The sequence below is a fragment of the Podarcis vaucheri genome (genome assembly GCF_965113315.1).
Source record: "Podarcis vaucheri genome assembly, chromosome: 3".
NCBI lineage: Eukaryota > Metazoa > Chordata > Lepidosauria > Squamata > Lacertidae > Podarcis > Podarcis vaucheri.
In genome coordinates this window covers 119,368,786-119,396,520 of record NC_138761.1, presented here as the reverse complement: position 1 = coordinate 119,396,520, position 27,735 = coordinate 119,368,786, and the positions used below count along the sequence as shown (strand labels likewise).

The 27,735-nt window shown below is 43.9% G+C and overlaps 1 long non-coding RNA gene and 1 pseudogene across 2 annotated transcripts in view; both read left to right on the top strand.

Annotated features, from left to right (window-relative positions):
* The first annotated feature begins 1,837 nt into the window (after positions 1-1,837).
* The window catches only part of LOC309528870, a 111,162-nt gene continuing 85,264 nt past the window's right edge, over positions 1,838-27,735 (top strand). Inside the window, exons 1-2 of the long non-coding RNA XR_014217943.1 lie at positions 1,838-1,919; positions 3,270-3,579. This is a non-coding gene — a long non-coding RNA (uncharacterized lncRNA). The remainder of the gene's footprint in view (positions 1,920-3,269; positions 3,580-27,735) is intronic.
* On the top strand, positions 22,191-23,518 carry LOC309528691 (signal transducer CD24 pseudogene; annotated as a pseudogene). The gene is made up of 2 exons: positions 22,191-22,320; positions 22,946-23,518. The product of its transcript is annotated as a signal transducer CD24 pseudogene (transcript).

The following is a 27,735-nucleotide window of genomic DNA, read 5'->3' as shown; positions in this document are numbered from 1 at the left end:
GGAATGTTCGATAGCACACTGACTTATTCTCCAGCTCAAGACCCTGATTTGGGTCAAGAGGCAATTTCGAAATATGGATCAAGCTGTAAAGATAAAAGGAACAAAGAACACTGCCTGACGTATAACAGGTCAGAATGTTTTTCCATCTAGATCAGTATTGCGTATTCTGATTTGCAGGTACTCTCAAGGAATCTTTCACATTAGTGAAAGATGTGACCTTTCACCTTGATCTTTTTTTACTCTTTCTTTTTTCCTAGAGGCACCAGGGAGCGAGCCAGTTTTTATTTATTTATTTATTTATTGAATTTATATACAGTGGTACCTCAGGTTAAGTACTTAATTCATTCCGGAGGTCCGTACTTAACCTGAAACTGTTCTTAACCTGAAGCACCACTTTAGCTAATGGGGCCTCCCACTGCTACCGCGCCGCCAGAGCACAATTCCTGTTCTCATCCTGAAGCAAAGTTCTTAACCTGAAGCACTATTTCTGGGTTAGCTGAGTCTGTAACCTGAAGCGTTTGTAACCTGAAGTCTATGCAACCCGAGGTACCACTTTACCACCCTATACCTGGAGGTCTCAGGGTGGTTCACAGAAAAGACCGCAATATAAAAAACCAAAATAAAAACAATAACCTAAATAACAACACCCCCACCCCCCAAAAAGAGCCACATTTTAAAAGGGCATAGGATGTCAAGCAGGTCAACCAAAGGCCTGGTTAAAAAGGCGCCTAAAGGTGTATAATGAAGGCACCAGGTGAACTTCCCTGGAGAAAGCATTCCACAGACGGGGAGCCACTGCAGAGAAGGCCCTGTTCTCGTGTTGCCATCCTCTGGACCTCTCAAGGAGGAGGCACATGAAGGAGGGCCTCAGAAAATGACCTCAGGGTCTGGATAGGTTCATATGGAAAGAGGCGGTTCTTGAGGTATTGTGGTCCTGGGCCGTTTAAGGTTTTATAGGTCAAAAGCAGCCTGTTAACTTCTCCGTGAAAAAATGTGCCATACCATTGAGCTGGAGTCCCCTCACATCATGGCTAGAAAGCAATGAGAAAAATACCCAAACCACTTGCTGGAATAAGCAGCAGTCTTTAATTAATTAATACTCACTTTAGTAAGAGGAAAAAGCTTCTAGAGGATTAGGGCCAAGAAGCTGAGTGGCCTTCCTGAGCTGTGAAGAGTTCAGTTTCTCTTTCACCTTTCTTTCTTGTTCCTGCAAGAAGATGTCCAGATGTTGCCTCCATTGCCTCTGTTGTCCACTTTTGCATTGAACATGGTTCCACCGGTTCAGCTCATACCAAACAGTGGATTATGTGGCCAGAGGACAGCAGCCCAATGTTTACGGTGGCAAAGAGGGTGCTCTGAAAATAAAGCACAGCCAGATGCTGTATTGGTGTCTCGGCAATAGAAGGAGGAAGACTGTCTGTCCAGAAAGGCCTGCATTTATAGTAAGGTTAAAGCTTACTGGGAAATGATATACAATGAATTGAAAAGGATGGCCTCTCTCTCCTTCAGGTGGGTTGGTATATTGGCCAGTTTCTCTCTTCCTGGGAAGGACAGCCAAATAGGGGCACATGGATTAGTCAGTATCCTGGCACCAGCATGCGGTCACAATGGCCAATCTCCTTCAAGCAGGTGACATCAGCATGTGGTCACAGTGGCCAGTCCCTCTCCTTCAGGTGAGCAGCATCAGCATGAAGTCACAATGGGTGGGGCCTTTTTCAAGCAAGCAGCATCAACATGAGGTCACATTGTCCAGTTTCTGTCTTTGAGGCCAGTGGTATCATCATGTGAGGGATACACTGGTCAACCTTCACCAGAGCAGGTAATAGTGGACACATGGCCCTACTCGTGAAGGCAGGCAGAAGCAAGAGTGTATGGTTGCTGTAAATTTTATATCCATAACTTTGTGAATCTACAACTTTGTGAGTACAAGATTTAAAAAGTAAAAAAGAAACAGCAAAGATTAAAAAGAAACAGTGTATTAAAGTCACTTAAGGAGGTATAGTTACTTAAAGTTGACAGTTGGGAAGCTTTTCTCAGTGTGGGTAAACACAAAGTTTTCCCTTGGGTTCCAGTTTTCTGTATAGAATTACCGTATTTGCCGCTCCATAAGACACACTGTTTTCTTCCTAAAAAGTAATGGGAAATGTCTGTGCATCTTATGGAGCAAATGTGTGGTCCTTGGAGCCAAATTGCCCAGGGGAGAAAAGCTTTTTTTTTTTTGAAAGAGGGAAGTGGGTGTTGAAACAAAGCCGATAATCAGCAAGCGATTGGGGAGGGAGATAAGGGACGCTAGCAATAAAGGAGGCTGCCTGGGAGGGGGGAGGTAAAGACAGCAATCTTGCAAGGAGAGGAGACAAGAAGACTAAAGCAATGAGGAAAGAAATTAGAAGAAAAGGAGGAGCAAAAAACTGCTCCAGCTAAGAAAAAGACACTGTGGCAAACAAGAGGGAAGGCAGTGTTGAAAGGAAGCAGCTGAGGGGAGGGATATAAGGGATGCTAGAGATAAAGGAGGCTGCCTAGGAGGGAGAGGTAAAAGCACATGGATCCTCAGGATTTTTGCATTGGGTCACCCCAAATTCACCATCAGATCACATAGCATTCCCATGGCTACAGCCTGCACCAAAAAAATAATACACCCACTGTTGTGTGGGGCCGCAATGGTGCAAAAACTTGGTTACAAAACATGGATCCACATGGATCCTCAGGACTTTTTCATTGGGCTACCCCAAAATCACTATCAAATCACATGTCTTTGGCCACAGCATGAACCACAAAAATCATACATCCACTGTTTCGTTCAGAATATTTTTTTCCCTTGTTTTTCTCCTCTAAAAACTAGGTGCGTCTTATGGAGCGAAAAATACGGTATATTCCAATTATGTTCCAAACGACTTTTATATATCTTGTAATCCAGAAACGACCGTAGAAAAATGGCAATTGTAATCCAAATATTGTTATTGTAATCCCAAATGAGTGGCAGGGTCAAATATTGAGCATTCTAGATGCTGTGCCCTGGTCTTCATCAAACGTCAGTATGGAAATTCCACCTTTCAAATCTAACTCCAGTCATTCCAGGCACACTGCCTCCATGAGATTACCCCCCAGATTCGACAGAGTGTTCTCCTGCCAAGCTTCAGTTGCAAATATGAAGTTCCAGGGTCGTTTTAACTTGTTCCCAATTTAATTGCCAGATCTCTTTGTAGTCAGGTTAAAGCTTACTGGGAAATGATATACAATGAATTTAAAAGGATGGCCTCTCTCTCCTTCAGGTGGGTTGGTACATTGGCCAGTTTCTCTCGTCCTGGGAAGGACAGCCAAATGGGGACACGTGGATTAGTCAGTATCCTGGCCCCAGCATGTGGTCACAATGGCCAATCTCCTTCAATCAGGTGACATCAGTATGTGCTCACAGGGGCCAGTCCCTCTCCTTCAGGTGAGCAGCATCAGCATGAAGTCACAATGGCTGGTGCCTTTTTCAAGCAAGCAGCATCAGTATGAGGTCACACTGGCCAGTTTCTGTCTTTGAGGTCAGTGGTATCATCATGTGGGGAGTACATTGGTCAACCTTCATCGGAGCAGGTATAGTGGACACATGGCGCTACTCATGAAGGCAAGTAGAAGCAGGACTGTATGGCTGCTGTAAATTTTATATCCATATGGATATAAAATTTATATCATGTTATGGTTTAAGAGAAAATGATATGAAAATGATATATCATTAGTATCTAACACCAAGTAAACTGGCAAAAATGTATAAATTTAAACCAAACAAGTGTTGGAAATGTAAAGAGAAAGAAGGTTCTTTTTATCATATGTGGTGGTCTTGTATAAGGATAAGCTTACAGGGAAATGATATATAATGAATTGAAAAGGATGTTCAAGTAACCTTTGTAAAAAAACAACAACCCCAGAATCTTTTCTTTGGGGAATTATAGGGACAGAACTACCTAAATAGAAATTTATGTATGCTACTAGAGCAGCAAGAATGCTACTTGCTCAAAAATGGAAAGAAGCAGAAGTCCCAGTAAAGGAAGAATGGATACAAAAACTTATGGAATATGCAGAAATGGCGAAACTCACTGGAAGAATAAGAAATCAAGGTAACAAACTTTTTTTTTAATAAATGAATGGAAATGGTTTGTTGAATATTTACGGATAAATTGCAAACAGCTAAAAACATTGGCAGGATTATTGTAATAACCTGCAGTTTCAAAAGAGTATATATTTAAAGTAGATAATTAAATGAGCAGATTAAATGAATTTGGATATGCGGAAGATGTTAAAAAATAAATATAAGTAACCACAGAAAGATGGGGAAGGAAGTCAAACTTTGAAATGTTAACTTGATTGTAAAACTAATGAAATGTATAAACTTGAAAAGTATAAATAAAAATTTTTTTAAAAGAAAAAAGAAAGGTCTGCCTTTACATCAGGGACTGGACAAGGATTGCCTACCTGATGTCAGTGTTAGTTTCTGTTTGTGCCACTGTGCAGTTGCTTGGAGTCACAGGACTCTGTTTACATTCCAGGGATTCCAGACTGTTGGAAGTCTCACGGAAGACAGGAGACGGATGTGATGTTTACTGGTTTCCTGTTCCTTTGTGTTTTCAGTTACTCTCAGCTCTCACAGAGAGAGGATGTATTTTCTTTCTGTCTGCGTAATTAGGAATAAAACTCTTTAGCCATGTAGCTCATGCTATCTCGTCCTCCCGCATGCTGCTATATACTCTGCGTACTGGGGAACGTGCTTGGAGCCTCATCAAAGGCTCAGGTCGTTAATCACGTCAGAGGACTGGACCGGAAGAGTTGCTTGGTCAAACGCAAGTCCAACAGTCAGAGACTGGCTGGATGATGAGAAGTGGTGGGGGGCACTATCCAAGGAGCCCCCATGGAAATCCCAGAGGAGAAAGTTTCAGAGCCTGGGGATTGGTGGTGGGACACTGAGGGCAGGTCAGAGGGCTAAGGGGATGGGGAGGGAATCATTGGATGGTGCAGAGGCAACTGATTTTAGTGAGCAAGAAGAGCCAGGTGCAGAAAGCAGTTCAGACTCAGCAGATGAAGCAGAGGAGGAGGGGCCAGAGGCTACAGAAGTATCCAGGGAGCTTGCCTGTCCTGCTGTAGTAAGCTCCCTTCCCACCCTCGCCCCCCCCATCTCCAAGGCCACAGAGAGCTATGTGTGTAGCAGAAAAAGAGCACAGTTCCTCTCCCCCGACGTGGTTTAAGGCTGCTTGGGAAACATCCTGCAAAGGAGAAGGAGACTTAAGGGGAAATAGGAGGCAGGGACTGCCAGTCCTGTCAACTGTAGCCTAGGGGCCAGTCCTGTTCTGAGGGACTACTGCCTTGTATGCTGTTTTCTTGAATAATGAGTCGTGATTCGAGGACCCGATCCCCGCTTGGGGGAATAAAGACACGTGGACACAGTATGTAAGGTTAATGGGTAAGGAAAAGGCCACAACTTTATTGATAACAGCATGTGAGAAGGTATTGGCATAGGCATTGGACTACGGAACATTAGACTCCACCCACACGGAGAGGGGTGAGTCTGAGGAGGGGTTAACCACCAGTAGGGGTAGCCTGTTGATGCTAATACAACTATGGGCTCTCTCTTGATGTAACCGAGGGTCGTTCCATGGCAGCCCGCCACACGGGCATCGGACAGGATCCACGACCACCGGATTCCCTTAGCGGAATACCCAAAATTGTCGGGGAAGGCGATGGCCACACCTTGCCCCCCGAAACACCAACAACACATTCCAATGCCTAAAGAAAATGTGTGCGCAATGGCGGGGATGGCTGGCACGGCCGCATTTGAGCGGCAAGCCATGCCCCCACTGAGCCTCCCTATTGGGTGCCTAACCAGGGAGGGACGTGGCGCGTCAGCCCTGGAGTTGAAGCAGGGGGCGAAACAACCCCTCCCCTCCGGAAGGAGGAGAGGCTTTAACTTTTCTGTGTCTTGAATGCCGACCTGTATCTGAAGCAGCCCTGACACCTAGTGCTCTTGTAACGCAGCCTTTGCCAAGTTGCTGCCTTCCCTATGTCAATGGACTGGCGCTCCCATCGGCTCTGGCCAGCGTGTGCTGGAGGGCACCAAGTTCTCAAAGGCTGCCCTAACACGTTTTTGACAAAATAAAAAAATTCCTTCCAGTAGCACCTTAAAGACCAACTAAGTTAGTTCTTGGTATGAGCTTTCGTGTGCATGCACACTTCTTCAGATACACTGAAACAGAAGTTGCCAGATCCTTCTATATAGTGAGAAGGTGGGGAGGGGTATTACTCAGAAGGGTGGTGGGAATGGGAGATTGGCAGATAGCTGAGATGAGCCTGTTGACGACTCTTAACAACTGCAATGGGTCTTACAGGAAAAGGCAAGGGGTGAGAGGGTGAAAAATGGCTTAGTCATGTATAATGAGATAAGAATCCAATGTCTTTGTTCAGACCAGGTCTCTCCATGGTTTTAAGTTTGGTAATGAGTTGCAATTCAGCAGCTTCTCTTTCCAGTCTATTTCTGAAATTCCTTTGTAGTAAAACAGCTACTTTGAGATCTTGTATAGAATGTCCTGGGAGATTGAAGTGTTCTCCTACTGGATTCTCTGTTTTGTGATTCTTGATGTCAGATTTATGTCCGTTTTTTGACAAAGTGGGAGGCAATGCTTAGCAAGATTAAAACAAGGAGGGGGGAGTGCTGACTGGCCATTAAAGCATTAGCACCATCTCATCATTTACCTAAAGGTATGTTCCATTGACTCCAGAGATGTTTACTTCCAAGTGAGCTGATGCAGCACAGAGCCTTTGACAAAGAGCTGGAGAGGTGATTGTCCCTGGTTTGAATCTCAGGCCTGCCATGAACTCACTCGATGCCCTTAGACAAGCACCCTCAGGCAGCCTCATCACTCCTTGTTAAGATAAATAAACTTGAACAGCCTAACAGGGTTGTTGTAAGAATTACTGTGGGGTCCTGTATGTACCAGACTTTTCCATGTATAAGACAAGGGTTGTTTTACTCTAAAAGAATGTTAAAAATCACCAACAATAGAAGAATGGTAGATGAAGATGTTGGAGTTTTTGGAGCTGGCTGACCTGACTGGAAGAATGCGTAAACAGAAAAATGAGGAATACCAAGAAGACTGGATGAAATATAAAGATTATTTAGCTAAATATTGTAATATAAGATAATTGAGAAGGTTTTTGAAAGTACTAAACAAGCCTAGGATAACAATAAGAATGTGGTACAGTAATATGGATTTAAGACAATAAGAAAAGAGTTGAGTATAGTTAATTGAAGGAACTAATTACAGTGGTACCACAGGTTACATACGCTTCAGGTTACATACGCTTCCGGTTACACACTCCACTAAGCCAGAAATAGGACGTCAGGTTAAGAACTTTGCTTCAGGATAAGAACAGAAATCGTGCTCCAGTGGCACGGCGGCAGCAGCAGGAGGCCCCATTAGCTAAAGTGGTACCTCAGGTTAAGAACAGTTTCAGGTTAAGAACGGACCTCCGGAACGAATTAAGTACTTAACCTGAGGTGCCACTGTATTTAGAAAGATGTTTGGGAGAACTGTTACAAGTGATATAACAAAATTCAGTTAGGGGGGATTTGAGGAAGTCACTTAGCAATGGAATTTAAAATGAATATAAGAAGGAATATGTGTTTTTTTTCCTTTTTTAGTATTGTAATGTGTTTTGTTTTGTGTGTTTTATATGTTATAATTGTTATAAATGTGGAAAACTAATAAAAAAAATTGGGGGGGAAAGAATGTTAAAAATTGGGGTGGCGTCTTTTACACGAATAGTGCATATGTGGGATGGGCGATTGGTTGCAGCTGCGAGCAGGGGGTTGTCAGCAGTGATTGGGTGGGTGATTGGTGGCTGTTGGAAGGTCTGCTTAGGATTGGCTGCTGCTGCATCAATGGCTGCCATGGATTGGCTGCGGCTGCGATTGTCATCGTTGGGTGAGTAATTTTCAGGGCTCTCCCCTCCAAAAAAAGCTGAACAACTTTGGCAATCCTCCCTCTAAAAAACTCAACAACTCTGGGCCGTCTCCCCCCACTTTCTGAAATTGGAGTCCCCAAAAGTAGGGGGTGTCTTATACACGGGAGCGTCTTGTTGTTGTTGTTTAGTCGTTTAGTCGTGTCCGACTCTTCATGACCCCATGGACCAGAGCATGCCAGGCACTCCTGTCTTCCACTGCCTCCCACAGTTTGGTCAAACTCATGCTGGTAGCTTCAAGAACACTGCCCAACCATCTCGTCCTCTGTCGTCCCCTTCTCCTTGTGCCCTCCATCTTTCCCAACATCAGGGTCTTTTCCAGGGAGTCTTCTCTTCTCATGAGGTGGCCAAAGTATTGGAGCCTCAGCTTCAGGATCTGTCCTTCCAGTGAGCACTCAGGGCTGATTTCCTTCAGAATGGAGAGGTTTGATCTTGCAGTCCATGGGACTCTCAAGAGTCTCCTCCAGCACCATAATTCAAAAGCATCAATTCTTTGGCGATCAGCCTTCTTTATGGTCCAGCTCTCACCTCCATACATCACTACTGGGAAAAGCATAGCTTTAACTGGCCGTCTTATACTGGGGCACCTTATACACAGGGAAATTTGGTAGATCCCTTTGGCATGTTATGGGTTGCAGCCAACAGAGTCACCTGAACAGGGACTCTCCCTCTCTTCTCCCTGCCCCCCCACATCAGTTCTGGAGGAATGGGGAGGAACACCCCAGATTTGGGGCAGGGGCAGGAGAGGAGAGGGGTGGGCAGGAGAGGCTCCGTGTGTGAACAGGATAGCTTTATTGAGTTCAACCCTACATAAATGCCAACTATTCTTATTGAGTGAGTTGGGACACAGGAAGAATTACGTTAAATACTTTATAAAGAGAAAAACCTTTATTACGCCTGAAGGAAATCACATTTGGATTGGGCAAGCCCCCTCCCCCACCTTGAGATTGTATTATAGGAAAGAGTTGTCCTAAATGTTTTCCTTATTAATTAAGGATTGCATTCATATGATGACCATAACATTATCCCGAGAAGGCGAGGGAGGGGGGGACAGGGGGAGAGAAATCTCATTTTCTTCTCAAGTGATTCAATTTCTGCTTAATTTTCTTTTCTCCGCGTTTCTCCCCAAGTCCAAACAGTGTCATAAAATATGGAATGGAAAGCAATAACCAGATCATTTACATTAGTGAAACAGCTGCATTTAATTCTGCTTCCATCTAATACACTGCTGTAGAAAAATCTCCTCCTATAGACCATCTCTCCCCCCCCCCCCACTGCAATACTGTCTTTCCTCGCATGCTCTTAATTATGGCCATAATTAATTTTAAACGGGCAGTCTACCATCAATTCTACATTATTTGTAATATATCCTCCAGCTGACAGACACACACACACACACACACACAAACCTCAGAAGAAACGGCCTCACTCTGGGCTGTCTTTTTAATGAAACTGGTAGATTACTTAAGGAATTGGCACTGAGGCTCGTTTGTGCAAAATTGCCTGGTCCTCTGTCAAAGCACATTGTGTCTGCCCATTGATGGATTGCATCACTCATAGCTTTTATAGTTGTGGTAAAAGAGGTCAGGCTGCCCAGATTGATAAATCTGAATTTCTTGTAATATTTTATACCTCTACTAGACATATGCATAGAGCCAAATTTATACTTAAGGCTCTGCCCAAAACTTTCATCTCCGTGGCCAGCTGGCTGGAACTGGAGTCCTTGGACAAACCTTGGGGGAGGAGAAATACCCAGCAGAGTGAAATGGAGATATATATATATGGGACGTGGGTGGCAATGTGGGTTAAACCACAGAGCCTAGGACTTGCTGATCGGAAGGTTGGCGGTTCGAATCCCTTCGACGGGGTGAGCTCCCATTGCTTGGTCCCTGCTCCTGCCAACCTAGCAGTTCAAAAGCACGTCAAAGTGCAAGTAGATAAATAGGTGGGAAGGTAAACGGCATTTCCGTGCGCTGCTCTGGTTTGCCAGAAGCGGCTTAGTCATGCTGGCCACATGACCCAGAAGCTGTACGCCGACTCCCTCGGCCAATAAAGAGAGATGAGCGCCGCAACCCCAGAGTCGGCCACGACTGGACCTAATGGTCAGGGGTCCCTTTACCTACACACACACACACACACACACACACACACACCAGAGAACTGGGCTTAGGTGTCATCTTGGTTGAACTCCAACTCCCATCAGCCCCAGACAGCATGGTCAGGAATGATTGGGAGATATAGTACAGGAACAATGGAAGGGTCACGTGTTCCTCATCCGTGGTCGAAGGAAGACTTGGCTCTTGCATTCCTGATAGCCTCCCCGCTTCCATTGCATTATGGCCCCTGTTATGTACTGAGTTGAATAGGATCCAAAATGCAGCAGTCTGATTAGTCCTAGAACAATAGGATTCAGAATGCAGCAGTCTGATTGGTCCTAGAACAATAGGATCCAGAATGCAGCAGTCTGATTGGTCCGCAGGAGCCACCCAATCCAACTCCAGGTGGAAGTGAATCCGCAACCTGATTGGCCTACAGGAGAATCCCAGAATTAGCCAATCACGTGTGGCCCATTGTGTAAATAATGTATAAAGCAGACATTTCAGGGGAACTTCCATTCCTCACTACTAAAGAGCATAAAATAAAAAGCATGAAATCCACACTCGACTCCAAGTATATTTCAGCCCCTTTGGCCATTCCAACTGTGCACAAGAAATGTTTGACATACCGTATTTTAAATTCAGTTCTCCATGTTTTGCTGCTGTTTGGGATTTGTTTTTTGTTTCTACAAAATCCTCATGAAAATTCAATAGCATTTTAGCGCAAATTTCTCCCAATAAGCACATTTTCCCACACAGTTTTGACGAAAGTAAACATTTTGTGCAAGCCATTTCCTCCAATAGAATGCATTTTTGTATATTTCTGCTTGTCTCTTTGGTTTTCTACACATTTCCTCCTGCTATTTGCACTTTTGTAGATATTGGTTGGCAGACGGCGTTGCAAAATTTGGGTAAGTGCAAATTTCGAAAGATATCTATGTTTCAATTCACATCTCCTTTCAGAAAATGCAAATTTTATAGATTCAGCTTTCAGTGTATACTGCATCAATTTTTTTTCTCCATCCCAGCTGGAGAGCTCTAATCCAGAAGTAGACAGTCTTCAAGTCTTTTACTTGAACCCCAGTGTCCACCAACCAGAGCAAGGTGCGAAATTGTGGCTTGAGAAGCAGGAGCAGACACACAATGTTGACTCAAGGGATGGGGTCTAAATCTACACCTGAGATTTCAGATCAAGGATTCCAGCAACCTAATTTGGCAGTGGTATCAGCTTGGGTTGTTGCTACTGACAACAATGGATATGGAACAACTGATTGGTTCAAAATTGGGAAAGGAGTACGACAAGGCTGTATATTGTCTCCCTGCTTACTTAACTTATATGCAGAATTCATCAAGCGAAAGGCTGGGCTGGATGAATCCCAAACCGGAATTAAGATTGCCGGAAGAAATATCAACAACCTCAGATATACAGATGACACAACCTTGATGGCAGACAGTGAGGAGGAATCAAAGAACCTTTTAATGAGGGTGAAAGAGGAGAGTGCAAAATATGGTCTGAAGCTCAACATCAAAAAAATGAAGATCATGGCCACTGGTCCCATCACCTCCTGGCAAATAGAAGGGGAAGAAATGGAGGCAGTGAGAGATTTTACTTTCTTGGGCTCCATGATCACTGCAGATGGTGACAGCAGTCACAAAAATAAAAGACGCCTGCTTCTTGGGAGAAAAGCAATGACAGCATCTTAAAAAGCAGAGACATCACCTTGCCGACAAAGGTCCATATAGTTAAAACTATGGTTTTCCCAGTAGTGATGTATGGAAGTGAGAGCTGGACCATATAGAAGGCTTATCGCCGAAGAATTGATGCTTTTGAATCAGATCCTGAAGCTGAGGCTCCAATACTTTTGCTACCTCATGAGAAGAGAAGACTCCCTGGAAAAGACCCTGATGTTGGGAAAGATTGAGGGCACAAGGAGAAGGGGACGGTGGAGGATGAGATGGTTCGACAGTATTCTCGAAGCTACCAGCATGAGTTTGACCAAACTGCGGGAGGCAGTGGAAGACAGGAGTGCCTGGCTTGCTCTGGTCCATGGGGTCACGAAGAGTCAGACACGACTAAACAACAACAACTGACAACAAATTAGGAGCCAGAAATTATTGCTGACCAGAGGAGGAGGAGGAGGAGGAAAATTTGTATACCTCCCTATCCGCACAGGTCTCAGGGCTGTTCACAAGATAAAATCACAATATAAAAACACAGAATACATATGATGTGTATGATCCAGTGATTTACCAGTAGATCCCAATCTATCTTCCGGCTACTTCTGCTGCAATCTACACTTCTTCCATCTGTTCCTCGCCTCTTAGGCTGGGATACCTTCTTAAATATCCAGAATGATCTCAGCGTCCCCAAAAAAACCCCCACAACAGTAATCTATCAATTTATCTTTTTAGGGGATGGGTGGAAGCAATTAGTCAGAGCCAAAGGTTATTAATTGGGGCCTTGCTCCATTTTATAGGGAATTAAAAGACAGTGCATTCATTTTGACCCTGGGCACCAGATCGAAGCATCAAAAGAGGTTCCTGGGAAACTTTCCCCATGTATGTATTTATTTTTTTATTTATTTCCACCAGCAGCGGCAATAATTTAAAACTGCATGGGAGACGGGAATGTGGCTGACATTCAAAGGCAGCAGCTACGCTTTAGAAGCAGGTGAAACAAGTAGATTTGAAAGAAGCAGACATAAAGCGTAAAAGCGAATCCTTGATGTTCACGGACCTGATATCTGAGAGGGGTGAAGCAAAAAAAAGAAGAAGGAACTAATGCCAGTCATAATTGATTTGCAGGATGGGTATGTCAAGGGTAGGGAATGTCATGCAGGAGCTGAAATGAGGCAAGTGAAATGAGCAAAGCCCTCTTCGCCTACTCTTGACAGCGGAGTGAAGATGGATGGCATATTCCACTATCAGGACAGCTGAAAGAATTGCTTGTGAACACATCTTGGGGTCCCCATATTGATTGGCCTTCCTTCCACGGCTCATGCTAATTAAACATTACTTTAACAGGATGAGACTGACTCTGATCAGAGCTGGAGGGGGGATGGAGAGGAAATGCTGTGCTGTGTACATCTCTCTGTCCAGAAGAGGAGTCAAGCTTTTGGTGTTTTTCCTTTGATACAGCTTTTCAATCTTTCAAATCGCAGGCCAGTTTGTTCAATACCAAGGATATTATAAGCCCGAGGAGCCAAGGTGAATTTTTGGAGACCATGTAATTAACATTACAGTGGTACCTCGGGTTACATACACTTCAGGTTACAGACTCCACTAACCCAGAAATAGTGCTTCAGGTTAGGAACTTTGCTTCAGGATGAGAACAGAAATTGTGCTCCGGCGGTGTGGCGGCAGCAGGAGGCCCCATTAGCTAAAGTGGTGCTTCAGGTTAAGAACAGTTTCAGGTTAAGAACGGACCTCTGGAACGAATTAAGTACTTAACCTGCGGTACCACTGTACTTGCATATAATGTTGATGAGCATGGAGGATGACCAGTTAAAGTTGTTGAGTATGTTGTAAGTATTCATTCTACCAGTCTGAATTTGTGGATCTCATTGTGTGAGAGTTTTCTCTTGAAAATTCTTGATATATGTACAGAAATAGTGAGGGCTGAATTAGTGCTATTTCAGTTCCTTCAGAGTGTTGCCGTTTTCAGGTTTTTGATGATAAACGTCAGGATCTTTGTGGTGGGAGATTCCTAGGATCTGAATACAGTCCCCAGGTCAACTCTGAGATGAAAGTGAAGAAAAGGACTTTGGGAACAAAAAGAGCTGATAGCAATGTTGCTATGATCCCAACCCTAGACAAGATCTATTCCTTTATTGTTCTTTTTTTCCTGAATTCCAATTTAACTGAGGGAATGTTTTTTGTTTTACTATTATTATTTTACTTAATTTTGTTTTTAAAAGCAGCAAGCAAATTAAACAGAGCTATCTTAGAGAAAAGAACAGGGTTACAAAAATAGACTTCTACCAAGCCACAGGGCATATTCTAATAAACAGTAAAAGCATGTCCATTTGCCTTCTGCATTGCTGGCTTGCTTCTTTTTATGAATTTCTTCATAAGCTGATCCCAGCTTATTCCAGCCTTCCTCAACTTCGTGCCCTCCAGGAATTCCTAGGTTTGATAGGAGCTGTGGACACCATTTGGGGAAGGATTCTTCATCTATTTTTCTATTAGAAAAATTAATTGATTAAAAAAATCAATTCATGAACCAATAGATGGCCAGCATTTCCCTCCCAATACCTTGCCCAGACACTATTCCAGATATCAATACATTCATGACCAAGGGTTCCAAATTGCTCGGTAAATCTTTCTCAGATACACTGAGCAGTATTCTTGGTTACAAAATACTGAAGTCTGGAATCCCATCCCCATATGTCTGCTTAGTTACATGGTTCAAAGAGAAGGGACAGAAAGGAACAGGAAACTGCCCTGATAGAGTATTTCCAATTAGCAAAGCTGAGTGGAAAAGTCAGGGGGAACTTAAATCAAAAAGTATACGGAGAATGGAAAATATTTAAGGAATATATAAGACTATATTGTAAAAATGATACCATCCTAGCAGAATTGAATGATATTTGTGTATAATAAATACCGTATTTTTTGCTCTATCAGACTCACTTTTCCTCTCCTAAAAGGTAAGGGGAAAGGTGTGTGTGTCTTATGGAACGAATGCAGGCTGCTCAGCCATCCCAGAAGCCAGAACAGCAAGAGGGATCGCTGCTTTTGCTGCGCGGCAATTCCTCTTGCTGTTCTGGCTTCTGGGATTCAGAATATTTTTTTTCTTGTTTTCCTCCTCCAAAAACTAGGTGTGTCTTATAGAGCAAAAAATATGGTAAATGGAATAAACATCTTAGAGGTATATATGGAAAAAGAAATAAACTGTGTGATAAAATCAAGACAATAGAAAAAGCATAATGAGAAGGATTGGAAGCTTTTCACAGAAGACTTTATTGGATAAGATATGATGTTGTATAAATATCTGGTATTTTAAATTGTTGTTTTTTTTCTTCTTGTTGTTACTTTTAAACTTTTTGTATTTTTTAATGTGGAGAATTCTTTTCTTCTTCTTTTTTTTCTTCTTTTCTTTTCTGTGCTTAACTTTGTAGTATTTACCTTTATTGTAAGATTGTATTTTAAACCAATAAAGATGTATTTTTTTAAAAAAAGGAAATTGCCCTTGCTTCCTCCCTCTCCAAAGGTGAGATGGTTTGACCTAGTTGAGCCTTCTCTAGAAAATAACAGCTCTGTGGTCCTTAACTCCTTCATTTACTAACTCTCATAGATCTGCAAAATCTCCCACATCGATAGTGTTTCAAATACAGTGCATTCAAGCATAGCATTTTATGCATATTATATCTTTAGCACACTCACCCAAAACCTTTGAGCATCTGTGAATCCTGTTGTTGTTTTGTTGTTTAGTCGTGTCCGACTCTTCGTGACCCCATGGACCAGAGCACGCCAGGCCCTCCTGTCTTCCACTGCCTCCCGCAGTTTAGTCAAACTCATGCTGCTAGCTTTGAGAACACTGTCCAACCATCTCGTTCTCTGTCGCCCCCTTCTCCATCTTTCCCAACATCAGGGTCTTTTCCAGGGAGTCTTCTCTTCTCATGAGGTGGCCAAAGTATTGGAGCCTCAGCTTCAGGATCTGTCCTTCCAGTGAGCACTCAGGGCTGATTTCCTTCAGAATGGAGAGGTTTGGACTCTCAAGAGTCTCCTCCAGCACCATAATTCAAAAGCATCAATTCTTCGGCGATCAGCCTTCTTTATGGTCCAGCTCTCACTTCCATACATCACTACTGGGGAAACCATAGCTTTGACAAAGACAAAGACAACAGGTGAATCCTGTTAGTCTCATACAAAGCCCTCTTACATGGATAGGAATCGCGGGAGCCTTGGATTTCTTCAAAAGGAGATTTGAAAAATTCACACTTGTGAATAAGTCTATCAATGGTTATTAGCCCTGGCAGATGGATTTAACTGGGTTCACAGGCATCATTCCTTGAGAGATGGGGAAGAAAACTCCAGGTGCTTAGAGATGTTGTGACAACATCCCTCAGTAAAGATGGGAGTGATGTGATGTGACAGGGTTTTGAGATGGTTTCAAAACTTCTGACTCTTCCTGTCAGAACACTTAAGAGGTCTGTTATTATCTCTCTGCGGTGATGTTTCTTAATAACCAGCAGCAAGGCATTGCAATTATGTGGAAGAAGAGCCTGTGACCACATGGATGAGGCACTCTGGGAACAAAACGAGAACATTTATTTATACGTGATGAGGTTCATAGCTTAACAGGTACTCTAATAAGGCAGAACACTTTGTTTTGTTTTAAAAAATAAAATTTTATTAAAGATTTCTTAGTTTACAAAAATACATGCATTGTCTCTTCTTTCAAGTTGCATTTCCTACAGATCAGTTTCATTTGCTGTGAGACATTAGTTTTGCATACAGTGTGTTAGGTTAGGAAGAAAAGAGGGAGGGAGAATGGTGAGTGGGGTAGGGTACAGTGGTACCTCAGGTTAAGTACTTAATTCGTTCTAGAGGTCTGTTCTTAACCTGAAACTGTTCTTAACCTGAAGCACCACTTTAGCTAATGGGGCCTCCTGCTGCGGCTGCACCGCCACCGCCACCCAATTTCTGTTCTCATCCTGAAGCATTCCCTTAACCCGAGGGGAAATTTCTGGGTTAGCGGAGTCTGTAACCTGAAGCGTATGTAACCTGAGGTACCACTGTATTCTACTTATTGTATGTGTGGGGTTTTGTGTCAGCGTTACTTGTGTGGGTTCTCTTACTATTTGCTTGTTGTTTTTTCTTGGTGGTGAGAGAGGCTGGGGTGGGCCTAGGGTGTGGCTCGTTGTCTTTGGTGGCTGTAGTGAGATTTGTTTTTGTGTGTGAGTGGGGTGTGTATGTGTGTTTGGCTCAGGTTAGCCAGATTGATTCGTATGCTGTTGGTGGAATCTTGTTGTTGACTTGTTGGGCTGTGTACAGTGGTACCTTGGGCTACAGACGCTTCAGGTTACAGACGCTTTGGGTTACAAACTCCGCTAACCAGGAAGTAGTTGCTCCGGGTTGAGAACTTTGCTCCAGGATGAGAATGGAAATCATGCGCCAGTGCCACGGCAGCAGCGGGACGCCCCGTTAGCAAAAGCATGCCTCAGGTTAAGAATGGTTTCAGGTTAAGAACGGACCTCCCGAACGAATTAAGTTCTTAACCCGAGGTACCACTGTATGTGATAAAGGGGAACCATACTGGGGTGACAGAGTCTTCTATTTGCCCCCATGTCAGTTTCAGTTTATTATTTAGTTTTTCTAATAGGGCTGCTTCTCATACTATTTGATACCATTGATCCATGCCAGGCTTCCTCAACCTGGCCCTCTAGATATTTTTGGCCTACAACTCCCATGATCCCTAGCTAGCAGGACCAGTGGTCAGGGATGATAGGAACTGTAGTCTCAAAACATCTGGAGGGCCAAGGTTGAGGAAGCCTGGTCCATGCTTACTCCTGACAGGTCTCTCCAGTGTCTGGCTATGATGTTTCTGGATAATAATGCCCACTCACATCATAAAGCGCTCATATAACCCACCTACTCTCGGCAGAACACTTTGTTATGAACAAACACTCTTCACAAAAAGAAGCTAAGAACTTTATTGAAATTCTCATTTTAAACTTGTCTTTAAATAGACTGATTCCTTCTAGAATGGCTATTGGTCCTACACTTCCAGCGCCATCTAGAATTTTTACTTTCCCCCAAGGAAAACAATCTGGGTTGCCCTGCCTAGCTAGGCCATAATTCAGCTCTAGCCAGGCTCTAAATGGATCTCTAACTAGGCACTGTCCATGCCCTAACTAACACTGACAGACAAGCCCTACCTGACAGTTAGACTGTCTAATTCTAACATTCAACTCTCCACTCTCTCTCCTGATTAGAAGACACTCTGCCCAGCTCTGATTGGTTTCTGGGTCACCTGGAGGCTAACCCATGATTTGTCCATCACAGATGCACTTTATTGTAGGCCCAATGCATTTTTTGAAAAAACCTTCTTTTCAACCCGCACTTTCAAGGTATAATGCAGTAATTCTTGTTCATCTGGGGTCAAAACGAATGAGATGTTAAATGCATTTTTAAAAAAACTAAAAAAACCCATAAATTGCAGCCACCATTGGGAGGAAAACTCATATTATTCCTAGTTCAATTAGGAACTACAGAGGAGCAATTTTCATCTGGGGGGGGGAGTTAAACCCTCCATCCCTGTCTGCTGTGATCTCAGTAATAATTCCCCCCTCTAGAAACAAAGTGGCTGTTGTTTGCACTTCTAAAAAACACATGCACAAGGATCACGGGGGACAATTCACTCAACACATTTCTTTCAGATCACTGTAATTGCCCTTGTTCATCAGTGTAATATTACATTTACACCCCATCTTTTCTGTGAGGAGCCCAGTACGTTTCTGAGCACAATTCAAAGTGTTGGTGCTAACCTTTAAAGCCCCAAACGGCCTCAGCCCAGTATACCTGAAAGAGCGTCTCCACCCCCATCGTTCAGCCTGGACACTGAAGTCCAGCTCTGAGGGCCTTCTGGCAGTTCCCTCGCTGCGAAAAGTGAGGTTACAGGGAACCAGGCAGAGGGCCTTCTTGGTAGTGGCGCCTGCCCTGTGGAACTCCCTCCCAACAGATGTCAAGATGCAAACAACTATTTTACTTTTAAAAGACAACTGAAGGCAGCCCAGTTTAGGGAAGCTTTTAATGTCTGATGCTGTATTGTTTTTAATATTCGTTTGGAAACCGCCCAGAGTGGCTGGGGAAACCCAGTCAGATGGGCGGGGTATAAATAATAAATGATTAAATATTCTTATGGCGGCATACACACCTCTCCTCTCTATTTTATTCTCGCAGGAACCCTGAAGGTTAGGCTGAGAAATTGTGACTGGCCCAAGGTCACCTGGCGGGCTTCAAGACTGTCAGACTTGCGTTCGACCGAGCTACTCCTCCGGTCGAGTCCTCCAACGGTGATTAACGACTTGAGCCTTTGATGAGGCTCCAGGCATGTTCCCTCATTACACAGAGTATACAGCAGAAGAAGAAGACGAGAAATGTATGAACTACATTGCTACATTTATTTCTAACTACGCAGGACAGAAAAGAAAATACATCTGCTCTCTGTGAAAGCAGAGAACCAACTGGAACAAAGAAAACAGGAAACCAATAATATCAACAGCCGTCTCCCATGAGACTTCCAACAGTCTGGAATGTAAACAGAGTCTTGTGACTCCAAGCACTGCACAGTGGCAATAAACAGAAACCTAACCCTGGTCTCCCGATTCCTAGCCCAGTACAGTGGTACCTTGGGTTATGAACTTAATTCGTTCCGGAAGTCCGTTCTTAACCCAAAGTGTTCTTAACCCGAGGTGTGCATTCCCTACATAGGCCTCCCGCGGCCCCAGAAGCGGATTGCGTTCGTATCCCGGAGCAAAGTTCGCAACCCGGGACACCTACTTCCAGGTTTGTGGAGTTCGTAACCCGAAGCGTTCGTAAGCAGGACTGTTCGTAACCCGAGGTACCACTGTACTCTAACAGCTTTAGCACACTGGAGAATCCCATTCTTGGCTCACTGCACTCCCTGGGCTTGCCAACTTTGCTACTGCCTATATGCCATAAACTTTGAAAAGAGCTTCTGGATTTTCTCACATGCTGTAATTTGTTCCCCAGCCATAAAAGTTGAAAGAATTTGATGTCTTTTTATCTTCATTTTTTATTGATATTGATTTCTTCCTAAATTTACTTATTTTGAAACCTAGCCTGGGCTAAGCTGGACCGACGTTCTGGTCAACCCTGCTTAAATTGTTTATCATTTATACTTTGCTGGATCCCACTTTCAATTAAAGTACACTGCATTAACATTCAGATGCTACTTTGCTTGGCTGATCCCAGCAGCCTCATCCTGAGGGGTTGTGTCCATCATAAAGAAATATATTCCTGCCACTCACCAGTCAAAACTGTGAGCATTTTATTCCTCTTTCAATTAATCAAACAGTTCCAGCTGGGAAACTGGGAGCAAAATCTTTAAAGCAGATCTGGTTTATTGGAGCAGATTGTGTTCCGAGCTGTTGTTCAATGAAAGCAGCCAGATTTCCCTTTTATGCAGATTTTTTTTTGTGAGTGTGGAAAAATAAAATAAAATGCTAGTTCGGTGCCTACTCACATTTATCTTCTACCACAAACATTTTTCATTCTGAACCCTAACGACAAAATGTTATATAGCAAAGAACCGTCTTACCCATAGTCTGAATAATGGCCCCTTGGCTTATTAATAAAAGATAATGAGGTAGATATTTCTAATAGGATAGCTTTTTTTTAAAGAACAATTTAAGCAAACAGGGGCTTTTCATCTTGCAGCTAATGTTCATTCAGACTTTCAAGTCTTTTGAGTCATGGGATATCTCCACATAGCTGCTATTGTCCAGGTGGGATCCAGGCACATACTTTCAAATTCAGGTTGCATTGTGATGGGAGATATCCTGCTTCCTGTGGTCACAGTAGCCAACCAGATGCCTGTGGGAAACTAGCAAGCAGGATTTGAGCACAAAGAACACTCATCCAGAGAGCCAGTGTAGTGTAGTCAGTAAGAGCGGTAGACTCGTAATCTGGTGAACTGGGTTCGCTTCCCTGCTCCTCCACATGCAGCTGCTGGGTGACCTTGGGCCAGTCACACTTCTCTGAAGTCTCTCAGCCCCACTCACCTCACAGAGTGTTTGTTGTGGGAGAGGAAGGGAAAGGAGAATGTTAGCCACTTGGAGACTCCTTAGGGTAGTGATAAAGAGGGATATCAAATCCAAACTCTTCTTCTTCTTCTTCCTCCTCCTCCTCCTCCTCCTCCTCCTCCTCCTCCTCCTCCTCTTCTTCATCCCTGCTGCAGCTTCCAGCAACTGGCATTCAGAATTGTTTGTTTGCTTGTTCCTTCCTTCCTTCCTTCCTTCCTTCCTTCCTTCCTTCCTTCCTTCCTTCTACCCCACCCATCTGGCCGGGCTTCCCCAGCCACTCTGGGCAGCTCCCAACAGAATATTAAAAACACAATAAAACATCAAACATTAAAAACTTCCCTCAAGAGGGCTGCCTCCAGGTGTCTTCTAAAAGTCAGATTGTTGTTTATCTCCTTGACATCTGATGGGAGGGCATTCCACAGGGTGGGCCATGTTAGGATAGTTCCGTTCCACCCTAAAAAGGGAACAGGCTGTTGTGTATCACATGCCTGTTCACTTCCAGCTTCTCGATGGGAACTTCCGTTTTGTATATAGCTTTTGTTCCGGCTGCTTTTGCTGGACACGGAGGCAAGCAGTCATGTTTTTCCTTTGTTCTGATCTATGTTGAATAGAGCTGTAAATATGCTCTCCTGTCAGCATCTTTCATTGTGGAGACTCTGCTGAAAGGGTGTGCACAAGTCTTGGAATGTCTCTGAGGCTCGTTTCGCTAATTGACTGATGCTGTTCCACGGGAGACCGGTGATCGTCCAGAGACGACTGGTGGCCTGCCTGATGCCTCTGTCTCCCTGGCAGTATCCCAACTGTTATGTACTGAAGTTCTCACCCTGGGCCAGCAGGGGGATACTGTAGATAGTTCAAGTCCACATATGCAAATAAGGGATCAAAAGTGACGTTCAGTGATTGGATAGTTACAGAAAGTTGTTACTGTTGCATTGTAGTGGAGCTCTATATAAGCAGGCTGGCTGAACCCTTCAGTTCAGTTCTGTTCTGGCCTATGAATAAACAAGAGCTGTTTGAAGAATCGCTGTGTCGTCTGATATGTTCACCCACAACTTAACACCAACAGGCCCCACTACCAAGAAGGCCCTCTTCCTGGTTCCCTGTAACCTCACTTCTCACAGTGAGGGAACCTGCAGAATACCCTCGGAGTTGGACCTCAGTGTCCAGGCAGAATGATGGGGGTGGGGACCCTCCTTCAGGTATACTGCTTGAAGATATAGCTCAGTGGTAGAGCATTTGACTGCAGAAGCATTACTGCTTCCAATCTTGGAGGCAGAGCATAGCCGTCATGACTAGCAGCCACTGATAGACGGAACTCTGTGTCTGCATCTCAGGAGCAGCTTCGGAGGAAGTTGGGGGCTCGCAGCGTGATTAGACATGGGCACGGCACTTGCTACGTGGCTCAGCTTGGGGCTTTTGCTCCTGGCACTGCTTTTACCCACTCAGACAAGTGGGGGACCGCCCTCTTTCCCCCTTGCCAGCTGAGCGGTTTTCCCATCCCACCCACCCTTAGGCTTAGCTAGCTATGACCTTGCTATGGACTCCGCTTGGTCGCCGCAAGGGGCCTGGTAGGAATTTTTCCAATTTGGCGCACTGTCAGCCTTTTGGTTTTTTCGCCTACCTCGTAGCAAACGTCACAACTTCCGCGGTATTGGCGGTTAGGCATCGGCAGGGGTTCTTTGTTATGCAAATGAATGGGGGGGAAGGAAGCGCCATCACCTTCCCCCAAGAAAAGGGTAGTCCGGTAGAGGACTCCGGGGGGCGCTGCCTTGTCCGAAACCTAGGGAGATAACGGCCTCCGGCACGCCCCCAAGCGGTGACACCCGTGGGATACTAGTTGGCGTACTCCAACAGGACTCCCACGGCTTGTGGGCAACCCTTCCTGGTCCCCATGCTGGGTAGTCGATAGGAGCCAATGCCTAAGGCCAATACCTTTCAATTCTGTAATCAATAAAGTTGTGGCCTTTTTATGCCCATTAACCTTAAATAATGTGTCCAGTGTCTTCATTTCACATGGGGGAGGGGTACTTGCCACGCAAGTGGCGGTAATGGAACAACTCTATTGGCTGCAAACAACAATTGAAGTCCAACGTCCGCACCACTTAGCACACTGAACAATACCACCACCAAGGGACATGGAAGCTCTCTTCAATCAACTACTGGCTTCTTCATTCTCACAATCTCTCTTAAGAAACCCTTGCTGGGAAACTTCCACCATTCCCTACCCAGTGCCCTGAACCATCTGAGATGGCTAGACCTTCCTATCCCAGCATGAATAAGAACCACAGAATACCTGCATCAAGTCAGTGCAGTTTATGCTACAGTTCAGTTACTGGTACCAATTGGACTGAGAGTCTTATAAGAGCACCTGATGATCCAAAGCCATTTCCCCTGAAAATCAACCCTATGGCCATTCAAGATTTGGAAGGCTGAGGGGTGGGCTCCAGTCTTCAACAGCTGGAATTGGAAATACAAGACAAAGAAGTACAACTTGACTGGCCGTGGATAGTGACTACCATGAAACACATAGGAGAGAGATCATGAAGATACTCAAAATAAGGACTCTTTAATTTGAATAAAAATGAAGCTTCAAAAACCACTAGAAAATACAAATGGCGCAGGTTCAGTTCATTCAGTTCCATATATAAGGATGTATCCAGCAGAACAGAGTAGTAGCCATTGATAGGCTTCTTCTCCATGAATTTCTCCAATTGGCTTTTAAAGCCATCCAGGTTGGTGGCCAATGCTGCCTTCCTGTGGGAGCGTGCTCTAGAGTTTAATTGTGTGAATAACTACTTTCTTTTATCTGTCCCGAATCTTCCAGCATTAGAGGACCACGAGTTCTCGTTTGAGAACACTCACTTTGATGCAACACCATCTAACCATACAGTCAGAATGGATGCTCGCTAAATAGCCAACGTCATCTACCGTATTTTTTGTTCTATAAGACTCACTTTTTCCCTCCTAAAAAGTAAGGGGAAATGTGTGTGCATCTTATGGAGCGAATGCAGGCTGTGCAGCTATCCCAGAAGCCAGAACAGGAAGAGGGATCGCTGCTTTTGCTGCGCAGCGATCCCTCTTGCTGTTCTGGCTTCTGAGATTCAGATTTTTTTTTCTTGTTTTCCACCTCCAAAAACTAGGTGCGTCTTATGGTCTGGTGTGTCTTATAGAGCGAAAAATACAGTAATTACCCACAAACAGATCAGGATGAATGCTCAATAAACAGGTCATCTGGAAACGCTCTTGGGATACATACAACCTACAAGAATGTTGTTCCTGTTGTGTCCCTTGCTTCGGCTAATTAGTCAGAACATCATAGGGTGGAATAGGCCAACTGGTTTTATGCGCAGATGTTCCCCACCCCCAATTAATGCATCTGTCTCGTGCTGCAGATGCTTTTGAAGACATCACCTGTAGTGTCTGCAAAAGACCAAGAGAGCATTTTACAGGGTGGCCAGGTATGAATCCCAAGGTGGAAAAAGACAGGCGATCAAGTAGATATGTGTTTTGAAGAAACCCTTTATTGAGGAGAAATGTTAGTGTTTCTTAATAAAAAGTGCTCAGGAAAGGTTTTCTGCCACCATTCATCTCCTGTTGACATGCTTCTGCACAACCTCAAATGCTATTTTTTGTAGCATGTCCACCTTGTCTTCATAAGTCACACTAACACTACCTCCTCTTCTAGACTTTGTCACTTGTGAATGCTGCTGCAAAATGGGGGTGGCGACATTATCAGATTGACTGTACATCGATGTAGCTTTGTCATTCAGTAGTAAGAGATGCAAAACATAACTGAAGCACCCTCTGTGAAAATGACCTTGGGGTAAGCAATCTGCATCTGGCAAGACTGGCAGCCTGGTGGAAGGGGGGAAAAAGGATTGTGATAAGATAAACATATTAGATAAGGAAGGATTAAGTAGAGCCCAGTTGCCCATCAACTTCAAGGTCACCTTGGCATTGCCCAAGATCCGTTAATGGTCCAATCCACAAATCTGAATAAGGACTGAGCACTGTACCTCATCACATTCAACTCATCCTTCGCGCCACGCCATCTGCTTGTTGATGACATTTGTATCCTCTCCTGCTACCTCTGGTGCACTTAAGTCTTAAATATATATATATATCACCAGGCTTTTAGACATTTTCCATGCTACAGTGTGTGTGCGCGGCAACATTGTCATCAGACACATTTGCATTGGTAAATTAGCCCAAAGGTAAGCCTCTGCACTGTGGGACACGGGTGGCGCTGTGGGTTAAACCACAGAGCCTAGGACTTGCCAATCAGAAGGTTGGCGGTTCGAATCCCCGTGACAGGGTGAGCTCCGGTTGCTCGGTCCCTGCTCCTGCCAACCTAGCAGTTCAAAAGCACGTCAAAGTGCAAGTAGATAAATAGGTACCGCTCCGGCAGAAAGGTAAACAGCATTTCCGTGCACTGCTCTGGTTCACCAGAAGCGGCTTCGTCATGCTGGCCATATGACCCAGAAGCTGTACACCGGCTCTCTCGGCCAATAAAGCAAGATGAGCGCCGCAACCCCAGAGTCGGTCACGACTGGACCTTTGCCTTTACCTTAAGCCTCTGCACTAGATTGTTGTTGTTTTTAAAGGTTGCTGACACTTGGATGCTTAAGTCCAATCAAAGTCGACTATGGGGTGCGGCGCTCATCTTGCTTTCAGGTCGAGGGAGCCAGCGTTTGTCCACAGACAGCTTTTCCAGGTCATGTGACCAGCATGACTAAACCGCTTCTGGCACAACGGAACACCGTGACGGAAACCAGAGAGCACGGAAATGCCGTTTACCTTCCCACCGCAGCGGTACCTATTAATCTATTTGCACTGGCGTGCTTTCAAACTGCTAGGTTGGCAGGAGCTGGGACAGAGCTTACCCCGTTGCGCAGATTTGAACCGATGACCTTCTGATCAGCAAGCCCAAGAGGCTCAGTGGTTTAGACCACAGCGCCACCCACTCCCAGCCTCTGCACTAAAGGAACCATGGCCCAATATGCCTGCAATGACTCTCCTCTTTGTTTCACATGTAACACATGTTTATTTCTGCCATCCTGGACAAACAATACAACAATGTACCGTACAGACTCTGCATATGTGGGCAGAAGACATATTGCACTATTTACTATATTGCCCACTATACACTGGACCCAGGGGGCGATTTCTCACATTACCATTCATACAGGAAAGATGTCCTTTCCCAGCAGAGAAGATCCTATGGCTTCTTAGCTATGTAAATTTTTCAGTGACTCGCAAAGTCGCCCTTTTTGCTCCAGTGGTCAAAAAGATCAGAAATAAGACCCTGGACAATATAGGGTTGAACTGTAAGGGAGATGAAGATCTAAATGGAGACTTATTTGGATTGAAGCTATTGTGGTTATTTCCTGTGTTATCTGGGCATGGTTGGTGGGAATGTTTGAGAGTGAGGGTTGTATGTGGAAGTTTGCTGAGGATGACCTTGGGAAATGTTACTGAGGCAAATGTGGCTGCCTTTGTTTATTTGCTAATTATGTTTTATATGAGGAATGTTTATTGTGCTTTTGCATTTGATTTGAATTTGTAATGTTGCGAGGGGTATGTTTGAGATAAAATTTTGTTTTGCTATAATTTATCCAGCTTTACAACTGGATCTTTATTGCATTTTGCATTTATATTTATGTTGTATTTTGATATTCTGTAATATACTATTTGATGTTTTGAGATTATTATATTTAATATAAAGTAGGACAGAAATATTTTCAGTCAATCAATCACTGGTGTAAACATTATCTCAGAGGAAACTCCAGTAGTTTATTCCAAACAGAGTGTACACCACTCTGAAGACCCTGTGCTCAGAAGGAGTGACTGTCCTTCTACCATATGTGGTGGACATGTCCAGAGATCAGAAAGTTCTAGGGCATGATCCATGAAGAAATAAAAAAGTTACTAAGAACTTCAGATAGCAAAAGACTGGAAACGTACCTTTTGGGAAGACAGTGGTACCTACATACGCTTCAGGTTACAGACTCCACTAACCCGGAAATAGTACCTTGGGTTAAGAACTTTGCTTCAGGATGAGAACAGAAATCGTGCTCCAGCAGCGCAGCAGCAGCGGGAGGCCCCATTAGCTAAAGTGGTGCTTCAGGTTAAGAACAGTTTCAGGTTAAGAACGGACCTCCAGAACGAATTAAGTACGCAACCAGAGGTACCACTCTATTGAATAGTGATATTTCTAGAGAAAATACTAAATTCTTTCTGTACGTGACATCAGCGGTGAGAATCCTGGTGTCTAAGTACTGGAAGGGTAACCAGGTACCGACCAAAGAGGAATGGTTATGTAAATTATGTGAATATTTGGAAATGGCCAAACTGGCGGATATAATAAGACTATAGCCAAAGTCAAGAAGGAAGTGCTTGAATGATTTTTTAGAAAGACAAGGTTCTAATGTAAAAATGTGGGTGTGTCTAGAATGACCTCGTGAATGGAAAGGGGAAACACACACACACACATATATATAGATGAAAATAATACTGAAATACAGATAAAATATGAAATGTGAAAGGAAGTGTTGTGAGAGTGATGGAAGTCTATTATTAATATTATTTTGTAAAATAGTGTTTATTGTATTGAAATATTATATTTTTCTTTATTCTTTTACTGTCTGCTTTTCTTTGCATTTTTTTCCTTTAACCCCCCCCCTTTATATTATTCTTTATGTCTGGTTTGGTATTGATGTATTTACTTTGCAATTAAAAAAAAAAGCTGTATCCCACAGCTGTGTCTGCCTGAATGCCAGAAGCAGTTTTCAAATGTAGTTTTAATTTAAAAAGTAGGATGCAGCTATAGTTGTTAGATACAAAGTGTCTGCATACGGATGCTCATATCAGTAAGG